This window comes from Apium graveolens, chromosome 2 (assembly GCF_009905375.1).
Source record: "Apium graveolens cultivar Ventura chromosome 2, ASM990537v1, whole genome shotgun sequence".
Classification (NCBI taxonomy): Eukaryota; Viridiplantae; Streptophyta; class Magnoliopsida; order Apiales; family Apiaceae; genus Apium; species Apium graveolens.
The window spans coordinates 94,510,842-94,516,797 of record NC_133648.1 but is presented as its reverse complement, the minus strand read 5'-3'; the positions used below and the strand labels follow the sequence as shown (position 1 = coordinate 94,516,797).

General features: G+C 38.4%; 1 non-coding gene across 1 annotated transcript; it reads left to right on the top strand.

Moving 5' to 3' along the window:
* The first annotated feature begins 680 nt into the window (after positions 1-680).
* On the top strand, positions 681-787 carry LOC141709493 (small nucleolar RNA R71). The gene has a single exon (XR_012570067.1). It is a non-coding gene; the product is annotated as a small nucleolar RNA R71 (small nucleolar RNA).
* Positions 788-5,956: the final 5,169 nt, after the last annotated feature.

Sequence of the window (5,956 nt, the reverse complement as noted above, 5' to 3'; positions counted from 1 at the left end):
TGAGCACTGCATTGGCTAATTGACCGATTTAATTTTCCAAGGTCTTGATAGAAACCGCCTGACTCTTGCACAACAGCTTAAGTTCCTCAAAATCAACACTAGTAGGTGCAGCTGCACTTCCCTGTTGAGGATATGATTGCCTTGTAGCATACTGCTGTGGTTGCTGGAATCCAGGTGGGTTAAACTGTTTACTTACTCCTTGCTGATATGGTGGCTGAATAGCATTCTAATTATTCCCCCAGCTGAAATTTGGATGATTTCTATTGTTAGGATGATAGGTCGCTGGCACAGGCTGCTGTTGTCGCTGATAATTATTCACATACTGAACAGATTCGTTGACAAGAGAACACTGATCCGTAGCATGAGAACCTGCACAAAGCTCACAAACCATAGCTATTTGATTAACTCCATACGTAGCCAAAGAATCAACCTTCATTGATAGCGCTTGGAGCTGGGCTGCAATAGCGGTGGCTGCATCAACTTCCAGAATACCTGCTACCTTGCCTGACATCATCCTCTGAGTTGGGTTTTGATGCTCATTTGCAGCCATTGTCTCTATAAGATTATATGCCTCAGTATAGCTTTTAGCCCATAAGGCGCCTCCAGCTGCTGCATCGAGCATGGGCCGAGATTGGGCCCCCAAACCATTATAAAAACCAGTGATTACCATCCAATCCGATATTCCATGATGTGGACATTTTCTCAACATTTCCTTGTAGCGTTCCCAAGCCTCGCACATAGATTCTGTAGGTTGCTGCGCAAACTGAGTAAGAGCACTCCTCATAGCAGCAGTCTTTGCCATTGGATAAAACTTCACCAGAAACTTTTGCGCAAGATCTTGCCACGTAGTGATGGACCCAACTGGTTCAGAATGTAACCAGTCTTTAGCCTTATCCCTCAGTGAGAATGGGAAAAGCCTCAACTTGATAGCCTCATCAGTCACGCCATTATACTTAAAAGTGCTGCAGATCTCGACAAAATTCCTTATGTGCATGTTGGGGTCTTCAGTTGCCGCTCCTCCAAAAGAAACAGAATTCTGCACCATCTGAATAGTGCCCGACTTGATTTCAAAGGTGTTAGCTTGAATAGCCGGATGAAGAATGCTTGACTGAATGTCATCAATTTTAGGCCGAGAAAAATCCATAAGAGCTGGATCAGCTTGAACAATACGATCTCCCATGTTTATTGGTTCTTTCTGCTCAGTTCCTGAATCCGAATCCTCAAAATCTAACTTCTCCGGAGTATCAAGAACTTCGTCTTTCTCCTCAGCTGTATCTAAGGTCCTCTTGCGAGCACGAGAACGAGTTTGCATAAACGCTTGCTAAAGTACCTGAAACACAACCGAAAAGAGTAATTAACTACTACGTCCTAATCACTGAGTCCTAATGACCAATGATGGTAAGTACATAAACTAAACAAATACGCCGAGTCCCCGGCAGCGGCGCCAAAAACTTGTTAGGGCGAAATCACGCACTAATATTCACGCAAGTATACGCGTTCGCAAATAATATAGAATACTTTCTAGTTCGTTCCCTCAGAGACTCAGACTAAATTTTTGTCTAATTAAACTCACTCACCAATGTATGACTACTTCTCAATGTTAAGATAATAACACTTAAAATTGTTGATTAAATATTAACTATAATTAACTACTTAATTAACCACTTAACTAACACTTCAACTTATCAATAATAAAACACTCATGAGATCACAACTTCATTATTACTTCCTTCTATAGCCATTGTTATTACATTTAGCATGTGACAGTGATGACATTAATCGAATAACACGAAACTGATAAAAGCCAACTTTCATTGTACTAATACCATTCTACCAAGCATCCACAATTAAGATAGAAGTTGAATAGTCATCAATTATGTTGAGTTCCTATATGTCTACAGAAATTGACAACACAACGATTTAAGCACAAGTTATTCCTTTTGATTACATAGGGAAAATAAAACTGTTAGAGTTACCCACTAATCATGCACAACGTACATGAACCTATGCTATCATGGCAAGTTCTAAATCTCAAGATCCACCGTCGCTTCACAAGAGATTAACACCCTATCTTATATGTTCGCGACGCACATAAGACGAATACGCACAACCAATACTAGATATCATGCAATCATCACACACTAAAGTATTAAACAATTAACTAAAGAATTTCATAATAAATCCGTTGCAACCCCATGATCACGATTAGCCCATAATAGAACTTATCGCCATCATGGGTTCATATGAAATCATGATAATCAACACAAGAAAATAATAACTAAACTAATTATATTAAAACAGAGTACGTCACAAGAGTAAATAAGTGAAAGCAAGAAAACTAGCATCCAACGTTACAACAAAACAAGAATCACAAGAATATATGCTTCCTCTTCGCTGCAGTGTGCTAAATCAGTCTTCTTCCTTATCTCCTTCGCTTCTTGTGCCAACACAATTTAAAACATAATCTCCTTCTTATTCTCTATGAAAACGTCTCAAATCTACTTATATAATAGTCCCATAAAACTCAGATTACATAAAAGTTGGAAACCAAACAGAAGTAGAAGTCTAAAATAATTCAGCTTTTTCCCCGACCCTGCGCGGCCGCTCAGCATTTCTGCGCGGGCGCGCAAGGCTGCTGCGCGACCGCTCAGCATTGCTGCGCGGGCGCGCAGGACCCTACTGGAAAAATTCCCGGTTTGCTCCGTTTCTTCGCCGTAATCTGCCCGTTCTCTTCCTCTCGCAATGGTGAACACATGCCAAGGCTTATTCTTGATGATTCCTCCTCCGAAATGCAACTAATACCCTGAAATGCATAAACACTAGAAAAACGCATCAAATACACAAAATACTTGATTTCAAGACACCAATTTAAGCCATTTTAAGACGTTCTAAGTGGTATAAAATGCCACTTATCATGTACCAGACTTATGTATCTTTATGAATTGTAATAATGGCAAAGAAATATAAATTTATTCAGAAACCCTTTTAAGGTGTAACGGTTTATAATTGTGGAATAAAATAACTTGTGTTATTTTTGATATTCATCTCTGAGACTATAACTTGTGGTGTGTGTGAGTGTGTATATTGTGGGGTCACAGTACTCAGTAGTTGGTTGACTGTTAAGATTAAGTATTGATAAAGAAAATGGAACTCGTGACAACCCGAATCCCCGACCCCGGATTTGGGGGTGTTACACAAGGCATGGAACTTGTGTCAAGCCTATCTTATTTAATCATATGCTTTCCCATTCACTATGCTTAGTTCTAATTAATGTAAATTAGAAACTCCTTTCTAATTTCATTCACTCTGGCCAGAGATTCCTGAACTAGCATAAGTGGATCAACATTGAACATTTTCTTCCTTCACTGGAAGGGGTAGATCCTTTATTGATCATACACTATCTTCGTGTACAAATTCTTACACCCAGTAGAGCCCTTCTTATTGTCCCTAGAGACTAAGAACTAAACCAAAGTATAGTTCAGTGTACATAAGATGACTATGATGACCTCAAGTCTAAGGATACTTGTACAACTATCACTATGTGAACATCTGCTGACACGTGAGTGAACTCCATCAGTTGTTCAGCTGTGTGAGTCATGTTCAGTGAACTTATTCTATAATAAGCACCTACATACTAGCTATAGTGTCACCACACAAATGTCTATGAGAACAGACATCCTTCATAATGAAGCAAGTATAGTATGTACCGATCTTTGTGGATTACTAATTACCAGTTAGTAATCCTATGACCAGGAAATATTTAAGTTCAGAGTTATCATCTTTTAGGTCTCATTATTATGATCTCATCATAATCCATAAAAAGCTTTACTCCAAACTATGGTATATCTTATTTAAACACTTAAATAGATAAAGCCCGCAATAAAACCAAAACAAGTCTTTTATTAATATCAATGAAATCAAAACAGATTACATAAAAGTTATTCCTAAATCATCATACATGATTGGACTTAGGACACATCTCTTTCACGTATGACACCATATGTATCCTTGACATTTCTCTAAGTTCATCTATCGTGTCTATGTTATGTGCCAACTCCTTGTCATTCATATCTATAGTCAACAGTCCGTACTTGGCAGTGGGCATCATGACTTCAGTTGGTAGGATAGCTTATGTCCCATAAAGCAAGCTATAGGGCGTCTGCCCTGTTGATATTTTGGGGTGGTCATGTCTAACCATAAAACCCAAGGAAATTTCTCATACCATTTCCCTTTGTATTTTGTCAGCCTCTTTTTAAGATTATTAATTATGATTTTATTACTTGACTTAGCCTGCCCACTAGCTTGAGGGTATCTTGGTGTCGACTTGATTAAGTTGATGTTCCACCATTTGCAAAATGTTTTCGTTTTGTCACTTATGAATTGTGATCCATTGTCACAAATGATCTTAGATGGTACACCGAACTTGCATAAAATTCCTCTTGATGAATGAGATCACTTCTTTTGACGTGACTTGCTTGAACGCCTCCGCTTCGATCCATTTAGAAAAATAATATGTCATGGTTAGCATAAAGACTTTCTGTCCAGGTGCAGGTAGCATCTGTCCCACAATGTTCATTCCCCGTTTCATGAAGGTCCAAGAAGGAATGGATATATTCAGTTGCTTAGATGGTTGATGTATCATAGGAGCATGACTTTGATAAGCGTCATATTTCTTCGTGTACTCCAAGGCGTCTTGTCTTAATGTTGGCCAATAATAGCCCAAGCATAATATTTTCAATGAAAGGTTTATCCCATTGGTATAATTCCCACATTATTTTTCATGTGCATCTATCTATACCATGTCGGCCTCATGATTTTTTGAACAACTTGTTGTCCATAATAGTGAACCTTGATGCTTTCATCCTAAGGATCTTGGCTTTATTGTTATTGTTAGGTCTAATTTCCATATTGCAAGTAATCCTTGTATGTTTGGATCCAACTGTCTATAACTTCATCTTCATTGCCATCATGTTGATTAAGAACCAACACCTCCATTTCATGTGCTAACCTTTCGATGACAGGCTTCATGATATGCACAACCAGGATGTTGTTTAAACTAAGGCCTTTGAGAATGGCCCCAAGCCCAGCTAGTGCATCATCTTGAACATTGCTCTCCATTGGTACCTGTTGTATGTTGAATGTTTCAAATAAGTTAGTTAATTTTTTGGTGACATCTAGCTACATAATCATCTTGGGATCTTTAGATCCACAAGAACCATTGACATGATTGACAATCAATAGTGAGTCACAGTTTATGTTGATGTGTCTAACCTTCACGTCTTTGACAGTTGTCAATCCCAAGATTAATGTCTCATACTTATCCTCATTGTTAGTAGTTTTGAAATCACAACATATTGAATATGTTATTATACCCCCCTGTGGCGATTTTAGTACAAGCCTCAAACCTGTTCCATTCACGTTTGAAGCCCCATTAGTGTATAACGTCCATGGTTTGATGTCTGCTCTCAAAACAACTTGTTGGAACTCCTCTTTTCAACCACTATTATTTAACTTAGACTAAAATAAGCCAAAAGTCAGCTAAAACTTCCGATTTTATGGTAGTTCTGGTGTCATATACGATGTCATATGTACTTGGACAGATGGCCCATTTATCTATCCTTCTCGTCAATTCGGGCTTACTCAAACAGTCCTCAAAGGGAAATTTATCATAACATATATTTTATGAGACTCTAAATAATGCCTTAGCTTCATAGAAGTCATGGCTAACGCAAATACTAGTTTTTGAAGAGATGTATACCTTGTCTCTACATCCACTAGCCTTTTGCTGACATAATAAACATGCAATTGGACACTTTCATGCTCCTTGACAAGTACTCCACTCACAGCATGATCAGTGAAAGACAGGTAGACATAAAGAACTTCACCTTGAGATGGTTTCAATAAGAGTGGAGGAGTGGTAAGGTAAGTCTTCAAGTCATCAAGCGCAGCTTCATAT